The sequence below is a fragment of the Protopterus annectens genome, chromosome 6.part0 (assembly GCF_019279795.1).
Source record: "Protopterus annectens isolate FY-2018-M chromosome 6.part0, PAN1.0, whole genome shotgun sequence".
Lineage (NCBI taxonomy): Eukaryota > Metazoa > Chordata > Ceratodontiformes > Protopteridae > Protopterus > Protopterus annectens.
Genome location: NC_056737.1, coordinates 1,242,207,818 through 1,242,231,552, shown reverse-complemented (window position 1 = coordinate 1,242,231,552; position 23,735 = coordinate 1,242,207,818).

Below are 23,735 nucleotides of genomic sequence, written 5' to 3'. Positions count from 1 at the left end.
GGCCAAAGACAGATAAAATGCAAGTTTTGAGAAAAAAACGATTTTAAAAATAAGTGCAAACAGGTAATTCAGTAAACAGCTCTAGGTTGTGCTCTAAATACAGTTACTAATGCAGAAATAAAATTTAACAAGCCAGAAAATGCTCAAAATAGGCGGCTATGCAGAAAAACTTAGCAAATAAACAGAGGAAAAATACTTAAAGTCTCAAAAGTGGCTCCTTTCTTCTCTCAGCGTTTTCTCCTCTTGGTGGGTGCTTCACCAACAGCCAACATGCCTGAAAAGATGCAAAAACCAATGACATACTCATTTAAGGAATCCATATTCAGCTTCAAATGAATAAAAAATAAAAAGAAAAGAATAATTAAAATCAGTTTTCACACAATTCAAAGAAAACTTAAATCAACTTCTATGAGAAAAGTCACACAAACGATATACAACTAAATGCTAAAGTAAGTGCAGTAAAGTTGCTGCTCTGACTGTATAAGTTCTGAAAATAAGACAAAAGCTGGAATTTCTTACATCACTATTGCTCACAGTCATACCTCTTTTTAACAATAACAATCAATAAATCACAAACCAAGACAGGATTGTTTAGATAAGCTCTGGATTGTCCTCCCTGCAGTCTGTGTGACTTTATAGCTGATCAGGTCCCTTAGGATGCTTAGAGATTGCTTGTCAAAAACTGATCCCTTTCTGACAACAAACAATAAAAATTAAAGGTAAAACAACAAAATATAAATCAAAGTAAAACTTATTGTCTCCAAGCTGTCGCTTCCTTCCTATAAACAGTGAAAAACAGTGGTAAGAAATAAAATATAAAATTCAAATAAAACTCCACAGTTAATCAAAACCAGCACAGGATCATTTAGATAAGTGCCAACAAAATCCTACATACTGCTGAAAATCTCAGGCACTACAGATGACAATGTAATTTCATAGGGGACCTGCAATTTTGGTGGCCACAGAGCAGTTATTTCTGGAACCTCACCACCACCGCCACCACTGGTGGAGTCTGTTCATACCAGGTGGTGACAATATGATTGGTGTAAATAGATCCCACAGTAATTTATTAATCTACCTACCAGTTTACATTATAGAGATCACACATGTCACACATTTACATTTGTTACATGATTATGTTTTCTACGGCTTCACACACCATTAGGAGTCATCATGTCTCCAATAATGACATACTGCCAGGTGTGTGCTCCACTATTTGTCATATTAGTAGAACATTATTTGCCTTGTGCTGCCTTGCAATTCACATGTGGTATGTTACAGGAACATCACACACTGTCAGGCCACAGGCATGAATACCTGGTAGGTATAACATTATATTGCTGCATTGTGTGTAACATATTTTACCACATATCTTCTTATGTGAATATGTGTAATGCATGCTTGTGCTTTGTTTCTGTGATTGCAGTACACCCACTTCCAGCTTCCTATCCAAACTTGTCCACTGATTCTGACACAGTATGTGATGTGGCACAGACAGGCACTGCAGCGAATGACATAAAGGACACTGCACTTGGATTTATTTTGTCCAGTCCAATTGTGACAGTTCTAAAGCCAAAGATATTTCCTCCAAAAAGGAGGACAGTGAACCTTACCAGACTTCTGGAAGTGGAACATCAGCTATTGGTCGAGAAGATGGCCTTAGGAGAAATGTCCTCATGTGATTCTGAAAGTTGTGGTGAAAAAAATCCACAACAAACGTCTCATGTGCATAAGAGAGTGCATCCCCAAATGACAGAGATTGGTGGGCATATGCTAGAAGTGTATGCCAGTTATAATAAATGCATGATCACTCACATCACCATCATGGCACAGAACTGCATGCACTTGTTTGTGCAACTGATTGCATGGGACACCACATCTGTGTGCTGTACAAGAATCAGGAGTGCAAGCACAGCAAGGTCAGCACCAGCTGAATACTGAAGCAGTGTGGCATCAATTACATGCTCTGTAGAGCACCCTGTCTTGGTTGTGCTTAAGCGCAGCCACAATAGTACCTGGCCATATGTGCCCTGTCTAGCATAATTAATATGCCACCGTGTAGAAGAGGGAGATCAACATTTGCATACCCTACCCATGATCAACTACACATAGGCCTGGTTGGCCACCATGTTTTAATGTTATTATATTTAACAACATGAAAAACACAATAACCATTTTTGTAACCTTTTGCAGTGTGTACTGGAGTACATCCTTGGATCTGTTCACGTAACACGACAATGCCTGAAGTTTGAATTGTGACATGTACAAAGATCAGCATGTGATGTGTACCCATTATTGACATATCTTAGGTGCTTTGTTTTATGTCAACATTATTATAAGTTCATAGGTAAGAACTAGGCTAGCTGCTCTTGTTGGCCATTTTAAGCCTAGCCTAGTTTCCTTTCTGTGCTTAAAATAACCCATCCCATTTGGTTAGAGATTGGCCTTACCCATCCCATGGTTAATAATTATAAATTACCCCTAAAGAGAATAAATAGGATTGTATCACAGATAATTTGAGGTGACCCTCCCATGCATGGGATAACACATTCAGGAGCTCCCTCAGTCCATTAGTAATATACTGGGCAGTGCTGGGGTAAATTTTCTGTTTCCCATCCATAGATCTAAGCTTCACTTGAATATGGACAGAGATGAACTTTGTTTAATGTAGATGGAAAGTCTGTTCCAGAGCAGCAGTATCCTCTGTGAGATATACCTGTCCCTCCAAACCATTCTTTTGATGTTGCAGATGAGGTATAGATCCCTAGAATGAGTATTTTTTCTGCCATTTAACTTGCTACTGTGCATTAAATCCACCAATAATGGGTCAGAGGATGCCTTGTATGCCACACACAGGTCACCTGTTAGCAGTCTGTAAGATACCAAGTATAGTGACAGGGCTTTGAGTCGGTCCATGTAGGCCATGCTGTTTAGGCCTTGTATTCTTTTGTTAAGGTATCTCTGTGGGCTTTCCAGTTGTTGCATTTGTCTGGAGAGATATATGACAAATGGGGCATTATTTTCAATAACTGGCCTAATAAGGGTTTAGTAAAGGGGGGCAGTGACATCCCTAAATCTTGACACAATCCCTTTTTTATAAGCTGTGCAATATAAAAGGACAGCAACAGACACATGTCATTCAAAATTCTGTCACTGTCCACATAGGTTCCCAAATCCCAAATAACTGGGTCAATTCTTAGTGGCTTATTGTCAATGTGATATTTCCTTAGGGTAGCTGACTTCCCAAAGGATACAATAATGCATTTTATTGGTATTTAGTTTCAGTCCATGATTTTGGTACCAGTTATTTATTAGGGCAAACCTTCCTGCAGTAAGTCATTTGAGGATTCAATGACTGTTCTTAGCTTGCTCTTTAGTGTTGGCCTTTAGTTCAGAAAAGTATATGCCAAAATGGAGAGGTCCCAGCAGAGAACCATGAGGGACTCCACTGGTGACTGGTCTCTTTGTTAAAGTGACTTCCCCTATTTTGATTATCTGCATCCTATCTGTGAGTCATTTGGCAATCCAGCAGGTGACATAGGGGTTTATTCATGGTTTATTTAGCTTTTCTACTATTCCTGTGTGGGGAATTTTATCAAAAGTTTTGGCTAGGTTGATGTATGTGGCATGTATCATTTTGCCTTCATCCATCTCTTTGGTTACCTTTTCAAAAAAAAAAAAAAATCCACCAGATTGAATAAAAATGATCTGCGCTTGACAGATCCAAACTGAAATGGTTTCAGTGTTTGGAGGTTCCCTGTCCCAATTGATTAATTCTAGTTTTTCCATTGCTTCACATATTAGGCTGGTCAGACTTAATGATCTGTAATTTCCTAGGTCCATTATGCAGGGGAATGACTGTAGCTGTTCTCCATTCTCTTGATGCAAAACCTCTATGGAAGCCGAGATTGACCAGTGTTGTTAGAGGTATGGCTAAATCATGGTTCATGCTATTTGAAATTACATCCAGGGATATTGTCAAGACCCACTTGTTCAACATTGTTTGCTTTTGATAGCACTTTCAGGACATGGTCTTGTGTGATAGTTAGAGGTGAGCCAGTTTTAGGAATATCTAGAGGGATAGATGGAATATAGAGAGAGTGAGAGGTAAAGCTACAGCTAAATCTATCAGCAAATTGGCTCACTACATCTCAGTGTAGGTACCATCACTAACTATCAGCTCAGCTCATTGCTGTATGGTGCTTTTGAGATTAGGAACATAACTAAACATACCTTGTTGTTGTCTTTGGCTTAGGTAGCTATTTTAGCCTCAAACTTTGCTTTGGTGGATTTTATTCAACTCCTGAGTTGTTTGTTTATTTTAGTGACAAGGACACTAACATTCTAGGAGTTACTCTTCTTACTTCTGGAAAAAAATATTTTCCTTTTATTATAAATCTTGTTGATATTATAGTTCCACCTTGTGGGTTTGTTTCTGGGGTTTGCCCTTCACTTCTTCCTAAGGGGTACAGCTTCAGTAATGCAGATGTTTACATGCTGGTATAGTGTGGTGGTTTATATTTCTTTGCATTCAGTGGAGTTAACCAGGTTGGGTGGAAATTTAAAGACTGCCAATGTATCACTTTAGAGTAAGCAGTTTGTCTTAAAATAAATTTCTAAAGATACTTTGGGTGGAAAGGATTACTGGTTTCAGTTTTATTTCAAAGGAGACTGCTTTATGGTCAGACCAAACAAGTGATGAAGATACTCAAGGGACAGTGTAAGATGCCCCCCCTCAGTGTATAGTGTGACTACTTGTTCCAGGGCATTAAGCTCAAATTCCAATACAGCATCCCATACAACCTATGTTCTTACTGTGAAGTTTTGTTTCTGATCCATGATAGTTTACCGTTCCATTTTTTAACCTCTGAAATCATTTCTTCACCTCCCATTGATGGCTTGTCTTTGGTTCTCCGTTTTCTAGGTATAGCTTTCTTATCCACTATCTATACTAAGGATATTGATGCTTAAGTTCATAGGTTCATAGATATATTCTAGGCTAATGACCACCAGGACATTTAAAGGCCTAGCCGTGCAATTTAAAACAAGTGTGTCCCTATTTATCATGACCTTGTATTAGAAGGGGTTTGTTAGCAAGTTTCAAGAGGTTATGTAGGGGTGGGTATGATAGTTTGGGCATTACTGTCTGCCTTGGTCTATCAAAAACATGAGGGCTAAACCCGGGGTACAATCACATATTTAGTATATGTTCATTTACACCAACTCAACAAAAACATTTCTGTACCGAGGTGGAATTCTCTTCCTTGTATAAGATTTAGCATTCATGTTTGTACTGAAGCAATTCCATACATTTTCAGAATATTTCCAAAGAATGTCTTTCTGAACCAGCACATCTTGAACATATATGTGTATTTTCTGTGGGAAGCTTTTTTCAAGTATCACAGGAGCAAGAATCACAGAAATATTTGTGTAAATATTCTCATGAAAAATTCTATATTTTCTTGATTTACTTGCTTATCCAGGGTTAATACATATTTTCCTTCACTGATCATCTGTAATATCTTTATTTAATTGTTCACTCCATGCTATGTTTACCTTTTCATTGTATTTTCTTCCCAATCTAATGCAGCATTATATGATTCTACTTGTTACTGTTTTCTGCTGATCCATTTCTATTCTAGTCCCAAAATCTAGTAGATGTGGTTTAACAAAATTACTTTCCAACCTCAATGTCTTCCATGAACTCTAATATAAGACCTGTATATTGATCTGAGCTCAATTACCCAAACATTTGTCTAGTTTCATCCCATTTTATTACCTCCTTTCCTTTTGTCATCTGCTCCTGAAATCTCCATTCCTTATTTTTTCATCTCCAAATGTTACTGTCATTCTCTCCTGTGTCTGTTTTATTTCTATATATAGTATAACCTATTTATATTGCCATATCTTTTCAGGGTCTAACTTCCTTTAATTGCATTTTCCACCAATTTAAATGCTCATTCAAGATAAGGAGGAGGGTAGCAATAGTCCTGAGTCGGCACAAATAGGGTCATAGGTTCATAGGTAGGTACTAGGCTACTGGCCCTAGAACCTAGCCAAAAAGGTACCCTAGCTTTCGCCACCCAAGAAAATGATTTTCCTGTGCTCCCGTTGAGCAGAGCCACAGAAGTGATCCCTGGGTTGAATTTCCTATCTCCCATCTAATCATCAAGATTTTTCTTGAAGAGTGCTAATAAGGAGCTTTGTTTGATATAGATAGGTAGTTTGTTCCAGAGTATGGGAAGTCTCTGGCTCAGGAATCTATCCCTCCAGCATGTTCTCTTTATTGTGGTTACAAGGTTTAGAACCCTAGAGCATGTAGCTGAGAGGGATTGGAATTTCTTTAAGTGGACTATGTCCAACAGTTCTGGGTTTGACATAGGTTTATATATTAGGCAGAGATCGCCTCTGAGTAGGCGATATGCGACAGAGTAAAGCTGGAGTTTTTTGAGACAGTCTACATAGGGCATCTGTTTGAGGCTGGTATCCTCTTTGCGAGGTATTTCTGTGGCCTTTCCAGTTGTTGTAGATGTCTTGTGAAGTACATAATAAAAGGGGCACTGTATTCTATAATGGGTCTAATGAGTGACTAGTAGAGGGGAACAATAACCTCTTTTTTCCTGGATGAGCAACCTTTTCTGATGAGGTGTGCCATGTAGAAGGATTTCCTGACTACTGTGGCAATGTGATTATCAAAGGAGAGACTACTGTCCACCTGTGTCGCAAGGTCTATTATCACATTTTTGGTGTTAAGTAGACTACCGCCTATGTGGTAGTTTATGGGTACAGAGTTTTTATCAAAAGGGATGACAATGCACTTTTTGGCATTGAGCTTGAGGCCATGGCTTTGACACCAGGCATCTGTCTCAGTGAGTCCCTTTTGTAGCATGTCCACATCATTAGGAGTTTTGATTATGGCTCCTAGTTTGCAGCCATCTGCGAACTTTGTTAGCCAAAGACCTTCTGTGTTAGTCTGTACTTCAGAGAAGTAGATACCAAACAGGAGAGGACCTAGGGCTAAACCCTGTGGTACTCCACTTGTCACTGGTCTGAATTTGGATTTAGAGTCTGCTACTTTCACAGTGTGGGTTCTGTCAGTGAGCCAGTTGGCAACCCATCTTGTGATATAGGGATTTATACCTAGTTTAGTGAGTTTATCTATAATTCCAGAGTGGGGGGTGGTATCAAAAGCCTTGGCGAGATCTAGATAGGCTGTGCAAATCACCTTACCCTCATCTAAAAATTTGGTGACCGCTTCAAATAAGTCTATCAGGTTTAAGAGACATGATCTGCCTTTTACAAACCTGGACTGGGTAGGGTCCAGAATTTGGAGATTACCAATGTCATTGTTTATAAGTTCCATGATGATACATTCCATAGCCTTGCAGACCAGGCTCGCCAAGCTAATGGGGCGGTAGTTCCCGGGGTCCATGGTGGCTCCCCCTTTGTGGAGTGGGCACAAAGCCTGAGGTGAGGCTATGATTGAACATGATACTTAGGTGGGGTGCCAGTTCATTCTGTAGTTCTTGTAGAACACAGCCTGAGATACTGCCAGGTCCTATGGATGCTGGCATTATCTCCTTTTGTCACAATGTAATTGCAGATTTCATTTATCTTTTTGTTGGTCTATAGTGACCATGTGATTCTAACACAGTGTTATTTATTATTGTGTCATGTTGAACAGGTTACATTATGATGATGTCTGAGATGATGGATGAAAGCATTTAACATCTTGTGTTTTAATAAGATATTGTGGCTTTATCCAATGTCTCATTTGCATTAACCATTGGTGATTGCTTTCTACTTGTAGCACCAATCAGTGAAAGTAATTTCTGATACCACCTCCAAAACTGAAGTAAATGTGGAAGGCCCATTTAGGAAACACATATAGAGCTGTACCAGGTACAACCAGTGGCTTCTTATATTCTCTTTCTGCAGATTCCAGTCATCAATTGCAAGGCTTTTTTCCTGGAAGTCTCCACAGAATTTATTTTCTCAGAGAAGACTCTGTTGTCATTTATCATCGTAATCTTCACTGGTGTCACATGGTAGTGAGATTCCTTTCCTTTAGAACAAAGGATTCAATCCAAACTAATATAGTAGAGAGGAATTTCTGTCAGATGTGTTGTGGCATGTACACGCAATGGGCATGCTCAGTTATAATGTTATCTAGTCTGACATTTGTCCATTCTACTAATTTTCTTACCAAAAAGCCCACAAAGCCTGCTTCCACTACATTTTCAGACACTCTCCCCTAAAAGTGGAGATTTGTCTGCCTTGCACAGTCCTCTTCCACTTGTCTCACTTCAACTAGATCCAGTATAGACTGCAGACCTGCCAAATGTTGAGAGATGTTAGAGTCTTGTCATCTACTCCCATCAGATGATCTGAGTGGACTGGCAGCAATTGCTCAATATCCAAACTTCTGATACTCCAGGTCTCTCAACAAACTCCATATACTGCACATACTCTACATATTTCAGATACTCCAGATACTGCACATACTTTCCATGTACTCCACATATTCCACATACTCCAGGTACTCCAGATATTCCACATACTCCACATACTCCACATATTCCACAAAGTTGACAAACCCAAGAAGCCAGGAACAAACTGTCAATAACAAAAAAGAACTGCCAGGACCAATATAAGCTCACAGCAAACCATTTTATTGTTAAGCGCTTTTCATCTTCCTAAATAGCGAGACTTCTTCAGACAAATACAACAACATAAATATTTACTTTAATACTCTTGAAAAAAGTCATGTGGTCATGCTCAATTGAAAACTAATTAAACAATGTTAACCCTAAAGTGACTGTTTCCATAAAAAAGACTAACAACACAGTAAATCTTTGTTACTAAAAAAAGCCTCTAACCAAGGCTTATGCCTTAATATAAAACTATTTAAAATGAGACTTATATAAACTATATAAAATAGCTATTAAAAATAAGATATGTAATAGATAGTGTATAACAATAATCAAAAACTTTATTACACAACAAAAAAAACTAATAAAATTACACTCTTGTAGACTGACAATGTACAATAAAAAAGCTAGAAACCTAGCCAGTCATCTCATCAGACTTTAATTTTAATATACAAAGAATAGAGCTTGTTTTATTTAGACCTCAAACATAGCAAGCATTGGTACGTAGTTGCCATAATAATTCTAACTTCTCAAGAAGGAGTGTATCAGGACCACCTCTTATTTCCGCTGCAACCTGGTCAATTGTCCTTAACATACATGTGTGGTCTGTGAACTTTGTTATGTGTCTAGCTAAGACATTTTCTTGTTTACATCTACCAATGTTGTAAAGGTGTTCATAGACACATTCACAAAGCCTTCTATTGGTTTTACCGATATAGAAGGCTGAGCACAGTTGGCACTGGGCAAGGTATATAACCTTACATAATTGGCAATCTAATCTAACTTTCGTATTTCCTACCATTGATTGAAAAGTTCTGGCCAACATCCATAAATTTACAGTATTTAGACATCTCGCACATAAACATACCTTGTCTCTGGGTTACTGGGACAAACTTCCTCTCCAATAACTTTTTTAGGTTTAGACCTCTTTTAAAGATGGTGTTGGGTGTAAAATTAAGCCTGTGCCTAACAGAAGACTCACTTTGAACCAGTTCCCAATTTTTATAAATGATGTTACAGATCTCTGTAGCGTTCAAGCTATAGGGTGTAATGAAACTACAAACTGTATATTTAGAGTTGCCTATCTCATGATCTACTATAAAATTAGTAGCAGAGATAGAGTCACCTATCTGCTTTAAAATCGGTTTATAAATCCTGTTATTTCTTTTGGTTTGTACTTCCTCAATTAAGCCCCTTAGGAGTTTTTCTGGGTAACCTCTCCTAAGAAACATGTTTCTCAAATTGCTACATTCATTCACAAAATCTAACTCATTTGTAACCATTCTAGCTGACTTTACTAATTACCCCTTCATCACAGACTTTTTTGTTGGAAGGGGTGGCAGCTAGAAAAATGAAGACATGAGTTAGAATAAGTTTCCTTTCTGTAAATCTTGGCAATGTACTGTCTTTTTCTGCTACCCTTAGCTAAGTCAACATCTAGATAATAAATCTTGTCCATATTATAATTAAATGTAAATTGTAGGAAGTCCTTTGAACTGTTAAAATAATTAACTAAAGCAGTGGCCTCTCTCTCTCTCTTCTCCTTTAGTTATCATAAATATGTCATCTAAAAAACGCATATAATAATATATTCGGTATGAGATCTGCTCATTCTTTTTAATGAACTCTTCTTCCCAGTATGCCATTGCCAAATTGGCAAAGCTGGCTCCACATGGCGAGCCCATCACTACGCCAGTCTTCTGGAGGAAATAGGTGTTGTCAAATACAAAAAAGTTGTTACCCAAAATGATATCTAAAAGTTCCTCTACCAATCAAACTTCTGAGGGCAGTGCTCCTTTTGATCTCATATGGTGACTAACCCACTCAGTGCCCTCTGAATGTGGGATTGAAGAATATAAATCTTTAACATCTACTGTTAGGAAGTTAAATTCACCTTTAAAATCTAACCTGTTGATGTTACATAAAAATGACCAAGAGTCCTTGCAAATTTGACCTTCCTGAAAAATATACTTTTTTAATATGTTGTCCATTACTTTGGTGCAAGAATAAGTAATGGTGTCTCTTGTGTCCACTAGTGGTCTCATAGGGGGGTCCTCAATGCTTTTATGAACTTTAGGTATGCCAAATAAAATAGCAATTTTGGGAGCTGGCATAGTTAAAAAATTATATTGCTGTGTCTATCCTTGCTTCAATGAACACGTCGTTACTATCAGACTTAATACGTGAGTATGCAAGATTTAGTTCTAGAACTAGCTATATATGTGTCACTGTCCAAAACATTCCATATCCTACTCATCCTTGTTCATTACCACAAGCCCTCCCCCTTCATCAGATTTCATAACCTGAACAGGTGCTTTTTGTAATGTGTCGAGGGCTTGCCTTTCTATAAAGCTAGTGTTATACACAAAATTTCTAAATCTACTATTTGTTTCCAAACTGTCATGGAAATCTAACTCACAAATCTGTTCAACTGAAACAAGAGTAGGATACAGTGGAGGGCTAAAAGTGCTTGCAATACAATAGTCATTCTTTTTAAAATTCTTTTGTCCCAAAAGCATTGTAAGGTTCAGTTTTCTAATAAACAACTTAAATTCAAGCAAAGTTCTAGCAATATCAGCTTTGAATGAGGGTACAAACATGCCACTTTTAGACAAAATATCATCTAATATAGGGTTGAATTCAATATCTAAGTTTTTAAAAATTTTAAAATCATTGTCTCTATTGAAAGACACTCTGCATTTGTTAAAATCATATTGTCTTACGATGCTTACCTCCTCTGCTTGCCTTTCCTGCTCTTGTTTCTTCCCCGTATATTGAGGGTTGTGATTTAAAGCTTGGTTCTGAAAATTTCCCCGTTTGCGATTTTACAGGTCCATTTGCCCTGCTCTCATCTCCTTCGTTCCTGTAGTTATGATTGTTATTGTAGTTAAAAATCTTGTCACTTCTATGAAGGCTGCCTGTTCCATCTTCTTTCCTCTTTACAGTGACTAAAGGCATGTCCTCCTCTCGGTTTGGAGAGTGACCACCTCCCCGGTTCATAGTCTGGCCAATGAAGAAAGCAATCTGCGAAGTGGGTGGTTTTGGATAGGCAACACTGTTTTTATAAGCATTCCGGTCTCTGTTAATCTTTTTAATTTTTGTTGATTTTAATTTCAAGATATATTTATCTATACCACTAAAGGTTCTCTCATAATCAAACTGGTAACGTTGAAACTCTGCATCAGTTTTAATTAAATTTTCCAGATCTACTGTTTCCTTAAATAAAGTGTCCAACATTATTTGGTAGTGCTTACACATTAATTCAAGAAGCTCAATGCCATGCTTATTAAAAAGTTGTATCAGGTCCTTAGGAAAGCCTGAGTCCTCTTGTAACCCAGTTGGATATTGCCAGCCTCTCAATTCCTTCAGTATTATTTCTTCTTTCAAGCATTCTCAAAAATAAGCCATCTCAAGCTGGAGCTTTTTGTATTTTAGCAACTTTTGATCAAACTCTTTTAAATACGAGGAGATGTTCACTGTCCCTCCAGCTGGTTGCTCCTGTTGTAGCTCCCCTAATTGACTTCATAGAGTTAGGGGTTCATTAAGCCAAGAGTTGATGTTAGGAGCTCCAACAAGCCCCAAGAGTTCCCCGTTCATAGGTGGTATGTTTACAAAAGAGTTGTTATTAGTGTAATTCGTTCTTTGTGCATTCTGATTAGTACCATTACTCCCCTCATAGTCAGTTCCAAATGAATTAAATAATGTTGCAAAATTAGGTGAATGACTTAATCTAACCATACTCGTGGTGTTAACATTGTTCACCCACTGAGCTTGTGAATTCAGCCCTTCCATTGTGTCAAACCTTGCGGAAAGGTTCTCTACTAGTTGTGGCAATAATTCAATCAATGTGGTTAGGTTACCTATGTCTTCGTTTTGTGTGGAAGATAAATGAGCATTAGTAGATCTCTCTACAGCCATAATCCACACACTCAACAAACTCAAGAAGCCAGGAACAAAGTGCCAATAACAAAAAAGGACTGCCAAGACCAATATAAGCTCACAGCAAACCATTTTATTGTTAAGCGCTTTTCGTCTCCCTAAATAGCGAGACATCTTCAGACAAATACAACAACAATAGTTGCTTTAATACTCTTGAAAAAAGTCATGTGGTCATGCTCAATTGAAAACTAATTAAACAATGTGGGTTCAGGCGCCTAGGCAGCGAGACATTTCCCTGCAATACATTTTGGCTGGGGACACATGGCTGAAGTGACATTCAGCTGCAAAGAAATATGGCTGTTTGTTTTCCCTCTGTGAATTTGGTTATTGAAGTTGTAGGTATGACAACACATTCTTCTCTTTGCCTACAGGGAATTTGCAAACAGCCATATTTCTCTGCAGCTGAATGTCACTTCAGCCATGTGTCCCCAGCCAAAATGTATCGCAGGGATATGTCTCGCTGCCTAGGTGCCTGAACCCTTGTTTGGGTTCAGGCACCTAGGCAGCGAGACATATCCCTGCGATACATTTTGGCTGGGGACACATGGCTGAAGTGACATTCAGCTGCAGAGAAATATGGCTGTTTGCAAATTCCCTGTAGGCAAAGAGAAGAATGTGTTGTCATACCTACAACTTCAATAACCAAATTCACAGGGGGAAAACAAACAGCCATATTTCTCTGCAGCTGAATGTCACTTCAGCCATGTGTCCCCAGCCAAAATGTATCGCAGGGAAATGTCTCGCTGCCTAGGCGCCTGAACCCCACTTGCCATGTTCCAGGTCTAAATGAAACAAGCTCTATTCTTTGTATATTAAAATTAAAAATTCTGATGAGGTGACTGGCTAGGTTTCTAGCTTTTTAATGGTACATTACCAGTCTACAAGAGTGCAATTTTATTAGGTTTTTCGTTGTGTAATAATGTTTTTGATTATTGTTATACGGGTTCAGGCGCCTAGGCAGCGAGACATTTCCCTGCGATACATTTTGGCTGGGGACACATGGCTGAAGTGACATTCAGCTGCAAAGAAATATGGCTGTTTGTTTTCCCCCTGTGAATTTGGTTATTGAAGTTGTAGGTATGACAACACATTCTTCTCTTTGCCTACAGGGAATTTGCAAACAGCCATATTTCTCTGCAGCTGAATGTCACTTCAGCCATGTGTCCCCAGCCAAAATGTATCGCAGGGATATGTCTCGCTGCCTAGGTGCCTGAACCCGGCAAGTGTTGGTACGTAGTTGCCATAATAATTCTAACTTCTCAAGAAGGAGTGTGTGAGGACCACCTCTTATATCCGCTGCAACCTGATCAATTGCCCTAAACATATATGTGTGGTCTGTGAACTCTGTTATGTGTCTAGCTAAGGTATTTTCTTGTTTACGTCTACCAATGTTGTAAAGGTGTTCATAGACACGTTCACAAAGCATTCTATCTGTTTAACCGATATAGAAGGCTGGGCACTGTTGACACTGGGCAAGGTATATAACCTTACGTGATTGGCAATCTAATCTAACTTTCGCAATGTATTTCCTACCATTGATTGAAAAGTTCTGGCCAACATCCATAAATTTACAGTATTTACACGTCCCACACTTAAACATAACTTGTCTCCGAGTTACCGAGACAAAGTTCCTTTTCAACAAATTTTTCAAGTTTAGACCTCTTTTAAAGATGATGTTGGGTGTAAAATTAAGCCTGTGCCTAATAGAAGACTCGTTTTGAAACCAGTTCCCACTTTTTATAAATAATGTTACAGACCTCTGTAGTGTTCAAGCTAAAGGGTGTAATGAAACTACTCAACATACTCCACAAAGTCAGTGATTTTCTGCTACTCCAACATCATAAGCCAATACTTTCTAGCATTCACCAAAGCTTCAGTTTGACTTCCTTCATTATTGGGATGGTGGGTGGAGGGTGAGGGAGTCCCTGGCCAACTTATGTACTCTAGCAGTTCCATGCCTCCTCTTAATGAAGTTAGCTGGCACTAATGGTATTGAGGTACTCCAGTGTCACTATAATGATAGTCAATCAAGACAAACATTTCTAAAAATACTAGGTAGGGTGCTATTATGTAAGCTGTACATGATGCCAGCCTCATATCAAACTCCAAAATATCGATAACTTTGTAACAGGCCCAAAAATGTATTTCACAATATCACACCATTTTTTATTGTGTATGTTGTTAGGGACTCACCATCTAAAATAGTAGCAGTGTGAAGAAAAGAGCTTTTGTGTGCCTCTATAAATCATACAAAATGAATAGGATCAATTTGAGATTAATTGCCTTGTAAATTTATTTTTATTCTAGAGGTCTTCAGGCCTTTGTATATGCAGGATTGGTAAATTTAGTTCTCAGACAGAGATCATTTTTTTCTATTTTGCCAAATAACCTGGACATACCATATCTACTGCTGCTAAATAAAAATAAATAACTACTCGTGTTTTGATTTTTAGTCTCCAGTTACAAGCAGAGTCCCTCAGGGATCTGTTCTGGGGCTGCTCCTTTTTGACATTTACTTCTCTGAAGTCAAGGCGAATGTCAATGGCTTTTGGCTGACTAAATATGCAGCTGATTGCAAATTAGGAGCTGTCACGGAATCCCCCCACTGACACAAGTGTTCTCCAGGAAGGGTTGACATAGACAAATAACTAGTGACAGAGCCACGGACTGAAACTAAATGCTAAGAGGTTACACATACCTCCCAACTGTACAGATTTTTGTAGAATGTCCAGATTTTTGTCTCATGTTTTTTTCCATTTTTCATAAAATTGGAGTTTTCTGGCAAACTAGTAGCAAATCATTAAAGACTGAAGTTAGAAAATAATGACAGACATTTGAATTTAAGACTTTGTACCCTTCAGAAAATTCAGGCTTACAGAAAACCTGTTATTCTTTTAACTTTCAAAGCTTGTAAGAGCAATATTTGAAAATTATTTTCCTCTAAGAGGTTCAAAGGTATGCCATAATAGTATTCTTCAGGAAATCATCTTCCTCTGGTACCTATATTGACAGCACATCTCAAAGAGCTGACTCAGTAGTCAGGGACTTGGGGGCACACATAATAATCTAACGTTTGACCAACACGTGTCTACAGTACTGAGGAAGTTGTTCTATATACCTCAACTTATAAACAAAAGTATGGCATCAATTTCCAAGGAAGTCACTGTTCCACTGTGTTCAGCATTCATCAGACCTATCATTGAGTATAATACTCGCTTTGTTATGTGCCTAATGAGGCACATACAACTATTGGAAAGTTCTTAGAGGTTCCTCACTAAAAGAGGATAGGACATAAGTTACGTGTCCTGTGCAGAATGCCTCATAGGTGATTTCTAGGCTAATGGAACAAGAGCCTTTGCAAGCCTAGCCAACAATACCCAGAATCTGACAATTACATCTTAATTCCCCAGATATGGCATGATGTAGTATCAAGGTAGCGGGTCTTTTAGTGCTGGAGCCCTGAGTCATTTTACAGATTGCCTCTGTCCATAACGGACATGGGCAGTACTCCTGGAGAAACCTTACATTTCCCCATCCCTTTATCTGAATTATTTTTGAAGAGAGTGAGGGATGGGCTTTGTTTTGTGAAGATGGGAAGTCTATTCCATAGACAAGGTGACATTTGAAGTGCAAATCTGTCTCTCTAGCAAGTTCTGTTAGAGTCAAAAATAAGGTTTAGGTCCATGAAACTTGTAAACCTTGTATATTTGTTTTTGTGAGTATGTAATATTTTCATCAGGGCTGGATCAAAGAATACCTTGCAGGTCAGGCATAAATCACCTCTCAATAAATGATATGAGATGGAGGGAAGGGATAGGGCCTTTAGTTGGTCTACATAAGACATATGCCTTTATGCTTTGTAAACCTCTTGGGGTACTCCAATTGGTGTAGGTACCTGGTCAGGTGCACACAGAAGGGGCATTGTACTCAATTATGTAACTGATAAGGGCTGAGTACAACGGCGCAATGACTTTCCTTGAACTTGATGCCATGCCTGTATTTATAAGCTGAAGCTCACTGAAGGACTTCCTCACCACCATAGCTACCTAGTGGTGAAAGTTTAGATTACTATCTGTCTATGTTCCTATGTTCCTCACAACTGGGTCAACTTTTACTGGTGTGTTACCAGTATTATAATTTGCAGGGATATGTGATTTACTGAAAGGTAAAGTCTCAGGCCATAGTTTTGGCACCAGCTGTTTGTCATTTTTAGGCATAATTGTAGGGTGTCAACATCATTTGGGGATTCAGTGACCACTCCCATCTTACAGTCATCGGCAAACTTGGTGTGCTAGAGGCCCCCATAATTGGTCTTCACTTCAGTGAAGTACATACCAAACAGGAGGGGTGCCAACACTGAGTACTGTAGGACACTGCTAGTGACAGGTTCACCTATTTGAAAAACATGTGTCGTGTCAATAAGCCAGTTTGCTGGCCATCTCATGATGTAGGGGTTTATGCCTAACTCAGTAGGTTTACCTATGATTCATGAGCAGGGGATTGTTTTAAAAGCTTTGGTCAGTCTAGATAAATGGTGTGTACTGTTTTGCCCTCATTCATGACCTAGGTGACTTTCTCAAAGAAGTCCACCAAACTAATAAGGCAAGACTTCCCTTTGACAAAGCCAAACTGGGTTTGGTCCAGTGTTTGGAAATTCCCTATGTCATTATTGACAGGTCCATATCCATGATAATTCTCTCCGTTCTCTTGCAGAGAAGACTGGTCAAGCTTATGGGTCTGTAGTTCCCTGAGTCAGTTGATAAGCCACCCTTGTGCAGAGGGATGACTATTGCAGTCCAAAGTTCTTCTGGAACAAAGCCCATCCAGAGGCCATTGCTAAAGAGGGTTTTTAGTGGCTCTGATAGATGCTGTTTTAATCTATTTAAGAAGCATCCTGGAATGCTGTCAGGACCCATGGAGGCTGTGTTTTGTGAGTGCAGTAAAGACCTCTTCCCTCATAATGACTGGTAGGGGGATGGTTGTAGGCATTTCTCTGTGTGTGGTAGGAGGTGATGGGGGAAGACGTTTGAGCTGTATTTCAGCCAGCAGGTCTGCTATAGTTTCAGGCTGGGTGTAATTCATGATTAACTCGACACATTGCTGAATATTTCCCCTTAGGTTACGAAAATTATTTAAAAAAAGCCTTATGGTTACATTCCACCTTGGAGGCTATCTGTGCCTCATAGTTTGTTTTGGCAGATTTGACCAGTTCTCTAATTTGTTTGTTTAGACTGGTAAGTGTCTTTTTTACCCTGTTTTGTCTGTTTTTTCTTGACTTTGGAGAGGATTTTTGTTCCAATTGTTGAATAGCCGACTTATTTATTTTTGCCAGTAATCAGAGGTTTGACTCAGACAGGCACTGCCTCCTTTATCCAGCTATGAATGTAGTTGTACAGTATTTTGTGTACAGCTCAGACTAGGCCTTAGTGTTATCCAGATTTAGAGAGACCTGGAAGGTTAATAAGCTGTTACTTAGTTTGAGGTAACTTGCCTTAGCAAAGTTCTTTACAGGTTTGGAGTTTGATGGGGGTTCTAGGTTAGTTTTAATACTAAAGGAGATCATTTTTGTCATCTGATCATACCCAGGGAGGTGTTAATACATGGGAAGGAGCAGCACCCCCCCACATTCATGATTACAGGTTCAGGATATTTGTACCTCTAGTTGCTCCAAAGTGTTTGTGTTGACGAAGTCCAAAATCCACTGAGCAAGTGAATTATGGTTTGTGTGAGTCTCCACAGTTTATGGAGGGGTAGTTGAAGTCACCCATAGGTATGGTGTTAAGGTGAATGTTAAAAGATTCCAGTAGCTTTAGGTAGGAGGTGTGGTGGTTTTCCAGAGTCGTGTTAGGGGATCTGTAGCTACAAGGATATGATAGGGGGTTATATCTGTGGTTAGGTAGGCATGTAGCAGCTCAAGTGAGTCATGTTGTTGGACCAGTGTAGGAATGTGCTTCTACTTTATAAACACAGAGACACCTCCTTCCTTTGTTTTATCCTGAATTGAGGGGGATTGAAATGTATGAAAGGCATTGCAGCCTTTGATAGCCAGGGTGCTTTCCATGGTTTTGAACCATGTTTCCATGGCACATATGCCTGCATTCTCCAGGGTGAGGAGTACTTCGAAGGAGTGCAGTTTTTTTATTTAAACTTCCAGCACTGAGCAGCAGTATGTTTAGGTAGTCATGAGTTTTTTTGTTATGTTGGAAGGTTTAATGACTTGGCATGGTCTGAAAAGGCACTATAGGGATAGATAATGGTTTTGCCAGTATCCAGAAGCCAAGTGGTGACAAGTGCAAACAATCTCTAGCAAAGCATCGTGGTTTGTTGATCATATCTCCCCAGGCTGACAGATATTGGACCCCCTTGTTGTGACACCAGAAAGTAAGCCAATTGTTGAATTCAATCATTTTTTGCTTGCACTGTGGCATCATCACTGGTAAAAGTAGGATGCTACTCAAGGTTAGATTCATACCCACCTGAGACACATATTCATAGAGTTCCATCATGCCTCTCTTCATATAGGTATATCTTAGGTCATTTATACTCGAGTGGACTATGACCATGTCATACTGGTACTTGTGGTTTAAATGACATTATGTATCTACATCTCTCACACACTGTGTTTGTCTGTTCTAAAATAATTAAATGGTTGTCAGTGAACATGAGACAGCTACTACACTGCCTCAAGATGCCCATATCCACCAGTTCACACACAGAGAGCACAAAGAAGTGCCTATCCATTATACCAGATCCTTAGTAGATGGGAAGGAGTAGAGGAGAGTCACTTAAAGGTCTAAGTGAGAGGGTTTAGTAGTATACTATTAGATGACCTGCAATGGTGCTTTCTTCTGCTGTAACTGGCAGCTTTTTCAGCAGCTATGAACAGTGGGAAACTATGGAGAGCATTTTCTATAAAGGATTTTATACTGGAGAGGTCTGCTTATATACAAGGCACTTACCCCATTTGTGCAAAGCTTTTATACTAGCAAAATGAAAGTCTTTTACACAGTTAAGCCCTCAGGCCAAACTAATAAAAACACAATAAGCCTTCCACCAACAGTTACCAAATTGGATGGTTGAATCAGCCCTCTGCTCCCACCAGAGTGCAGAATAAAACCATCTTAATATAAAACAAACTGGTTTTGAGTTCAAGTGCAGTAACAAATGCTTTACATCAAAAGGCAGAATCCCTGCAGCATCAGAATCCTTTGAAACAAATTCACAAACTACTACAAGCACAGAAAAACTTTGCAAAACTTAAGAAATATTTTTTCAAACTCAAGAGAAGTTTGGAAACCTCAGAACATTTTTTACAGTATCAGACAAGGTTAGGAAATATCAAAATACTGTTAAAATGAACTAAGAACAGTACAATAACAAACATATGGTGATTCATTAACAAGTGCAAGCTGAAAACAGTGGCAAATTCAACAAAATCAATTAATGCAGGACAGAACTGTTAAATAGCACTGAGATATATTGGGCAAGTGCTAAAAAAAAAAAAAAACATTTTTAGATGCAAACCAAGGTATTGTAGTTACAGGTGTCCATGCCAGGCACAGGAAAGCTCTGAATAAATGAACACAGTCTCACAAAAATGTAAAGTGTTTATACAAGCAGAATAAAAGACTTTTATACAATTAAGCCATCAGGCCAATCAGATAAATAGACAATAAGCCTTCCTCCAGCAGTTCCCAACTTGGATAGGTTGATTCAGCCCTCTGCTCCCACCAGAGTGCAGAATACATCCTTACTAATGTAAAACAAATTGGTTTTGAACTCAAGTGCAGTAACAAATGCTTTACAACAAAAGGCAAAAACCATACAGTACAGTATCAGGAATCCTTGGAAATAAGTTCACAAACTTCTACAAACACAGAAAAACTTTGCAAAGCTTAGAAATATTTTGGCAAACTCAGGAGAACTTTGGAAAACTCAGAACAGCTTTTTAGTATCAGAGGGGATTAGGAAAATGACCTATGAGCAGTACAGCAATGAACAGATGGCATTTTTTTAATAAGTGCACGCTGAAAACAGAAATAAATTCACCCAAATTAATAAGAGCCATACAGAACTGTTAAATAGCATTGAGATAGAGCAAGTGCAAAAAATGCTTATATCAACTTTATAGGTCCATAGATGGCTTTAGAGGCAAACCAAGTTCTAGTAGCCACAGGTGTCCAGCCCAGGAACAGGGAAGCTCGGAATAAGTGAACCTCAAGGCCCTATCCCTGTGTTCTGTCTCCTAAGGTTGTTGAAGGGAGATCTATGCCTGGTACTTAAGACATTGATAGATCCCATCATGGTGGACCTCCCGCATATCTGCAAAACAATCAGTACCAGACTTTCCTATTCAAAGGCTTAAACCTTGTCTTTGATATAAACAAGACCTTCTGGAGAGACAGGTATGTAACACATAGATAACCCCTTCTCTGCAAGAGAATCCCCATCGATGAGAAGTAGAGTTCCTCCCTAACCCAATTCAAGTGTAACTTGGACAATTGGATGGGAAACAAGAAATTCACCCCTGGTTTGGCATCTATGTCTAATGGACACAGGAAGACTGTAAATGGCTAATCTCCCAAGCCCCTGCTTATACTTATCAAGGGTACCAAAACTTTTCAGAGATTTGGGCTGTATGGCCAGGCGTAACAAAAGGTCCTTGTGGTCATTAGCTGAGTAGACACCTATGAACCTATAAATCTGGTGTAGAAACTAATATATTATTAGAACTATTTTCCTACCTTTAAGCGACAAAAGCAATGTTTCTCTGGTGACATTGTTTTTTATCTTTGAGATGCACTCTCTCATCTAAAGTCAGCCCTAAAAAGATCATTAAGGTATGACAACATACTTTTTTATTTCTCATTTGGTGTTTATTTACCTTAGACAATAAGTTTCATCAGCATTATCTAGACTGCTTCAGGAAGTATTTTGACATGAAATACCAGACTGGGCATTTTTTCTCACAAACAGAGTCTACTTTGTCATATTGATAAGCATTTGCAGAAATGTTAAAATGTCCATTGCTGCTTAGTTACATTTTTATTATTTAAATGACTATTTCTGTATTGTAACTCTCTTCTTCCCTACCCTAGTTAAACTCCCAACCTATGTTTTTCTTAGTTCTCCCCCTTACAGTTTGTCTCAGCTCAGCTGGTTGAATTGCTGGTCCCCACCCACCAAGACCTGCAGACTTTTTGTCTCAGTAAATTTTCAACCTCACTGGTACCTAATAACCCTGCCAAATGAAAATAAAATAAAAATAAAGCATATGTTGTGATCTATATACAACTGCAACAGCATATTAACCAGGGTAGTGTGCACTCGATCGGGCCAGTGGTAGATTTGTTTGATTGCCTATCCCTGCTTCTAAATTGTCCATATCATCTTCTTTTCCTGCCCTTCCAAACAGCAATCCCTGCAAATGGAATCCTACACTTAGACTATTACAACATAATTCCACTTACCTTGTATAACTTTGCTTAGGCCCCACTCCATTTGCCCGTGCTATGCATGGGTTCACTTTGTGCCCCTCCCTGCCCCCAATTCCCACCCACCCTCACTACATCTACATTTATCATAACCTTCAACTACTCCCACCATCTGTGACCAATCAGGGCAGTCACTCTAACTCCTCCCAATACTATACCCTCCTTTGACTTACCACTTATACAGTCTAACACAGTCATGCTATTAACTAAGGTGATGCCATTTCTTACCCTCACTTTTCTTGTTCACTTACCTTCATACTAGGGTCATACTATGGATTCACCCCTACAGTCTCACTGCATGTTTGCTGCAACCACACACCTACTCCCTCTCTACAACTATATTTCCCCAACCACCAAAAACTACATCCCTATACACCCTCTCAAACACCAAAAATTGACAACATTTAAACAAAAAATATCCCTACAATATGAATCGGCTCCTTAAAATATAACATATTTTTGCTTCCCTCACTAAAATAACTTTCAGTGGAGACACCCACCCTAACCAAGGCCCCTCCATCTCAAACCACACCTCAAACTCCCCTCAAATTACCTCCTCCTACTATCTAATCACTGTCAACAAAAAAATCTGACCTCATCTTATGTCTAAACATTAGAAGCATATGCAACAAAATCCAAGATCTACAGGCCACCATAAAACTTTACTCCCCTGATATTCTCATCCTAACAGAAACCTGACTTAAACCTCACATCAAAAGTGAAGAAATACTCCCCTCTGGTTACAGCATTCTCTGTGGAGATAGACTATCCAAAAAAGGAGGAGGTATAGCAATTATGTTTAAATCTCACCTCAACATCCAAAGTCTCAACAAAACACTTCCCCCAATTGGAAATGAAGAAATCTTATATACCAACCTCAAACTCAACCCAAGTAAAACTATCAACATCATTGGCTGCTACTTCCCTCCAGGTCAAAATGTACTGCCCCCTAGAAAACCTTCTTAACTGGGAAAATCTTCTCTACCACAAGAAACCATCATCCTTGGTGACTTTACTATCAACTGGCTATCCTGTACTAAGGACCACCCAGACATACACATTAACCTATATGGTTTCTCTCAACTAATACAGTCACCCACTCGTATAAATAAATCCCCGACAAACATACTATCCTTGACTGGATACTAGTTAACAAGGATACTCACTCCTACATAACAAACTGTCTATCTGACAGTCTCAGTGACCACTCCTCCACATTTCTCCTGAAACACCATGTTAACAATGCTAATCCCATAATTTATAGACAGATCAGTAACAAAGCAAAATTCAACCCCACTTCTTCATCTCCTCACTACAAAACTGTAACTGGACACCTGTAAAGTACCTCAATCTAGATCAGGGGTCTACAACCTGTGGCTCTGAAGCTGCATGTAGTTCTTCCACCCCTCTGCAGTGGATCTCTGTAGCCTTTGAAAAATAATGGCCACTGTACCATGCACACACACACACACACACACACACACACACACACACGCACACGCACATGCACACACACACACACACACACACACACACACACACACACACACACACACACACACACACACACACACACTCACACACTGATCAAGTGATGGACTTTAAATATTGCTCTTAGAAACTTGCTGGAATAACACTGTTTCTGTTGCCA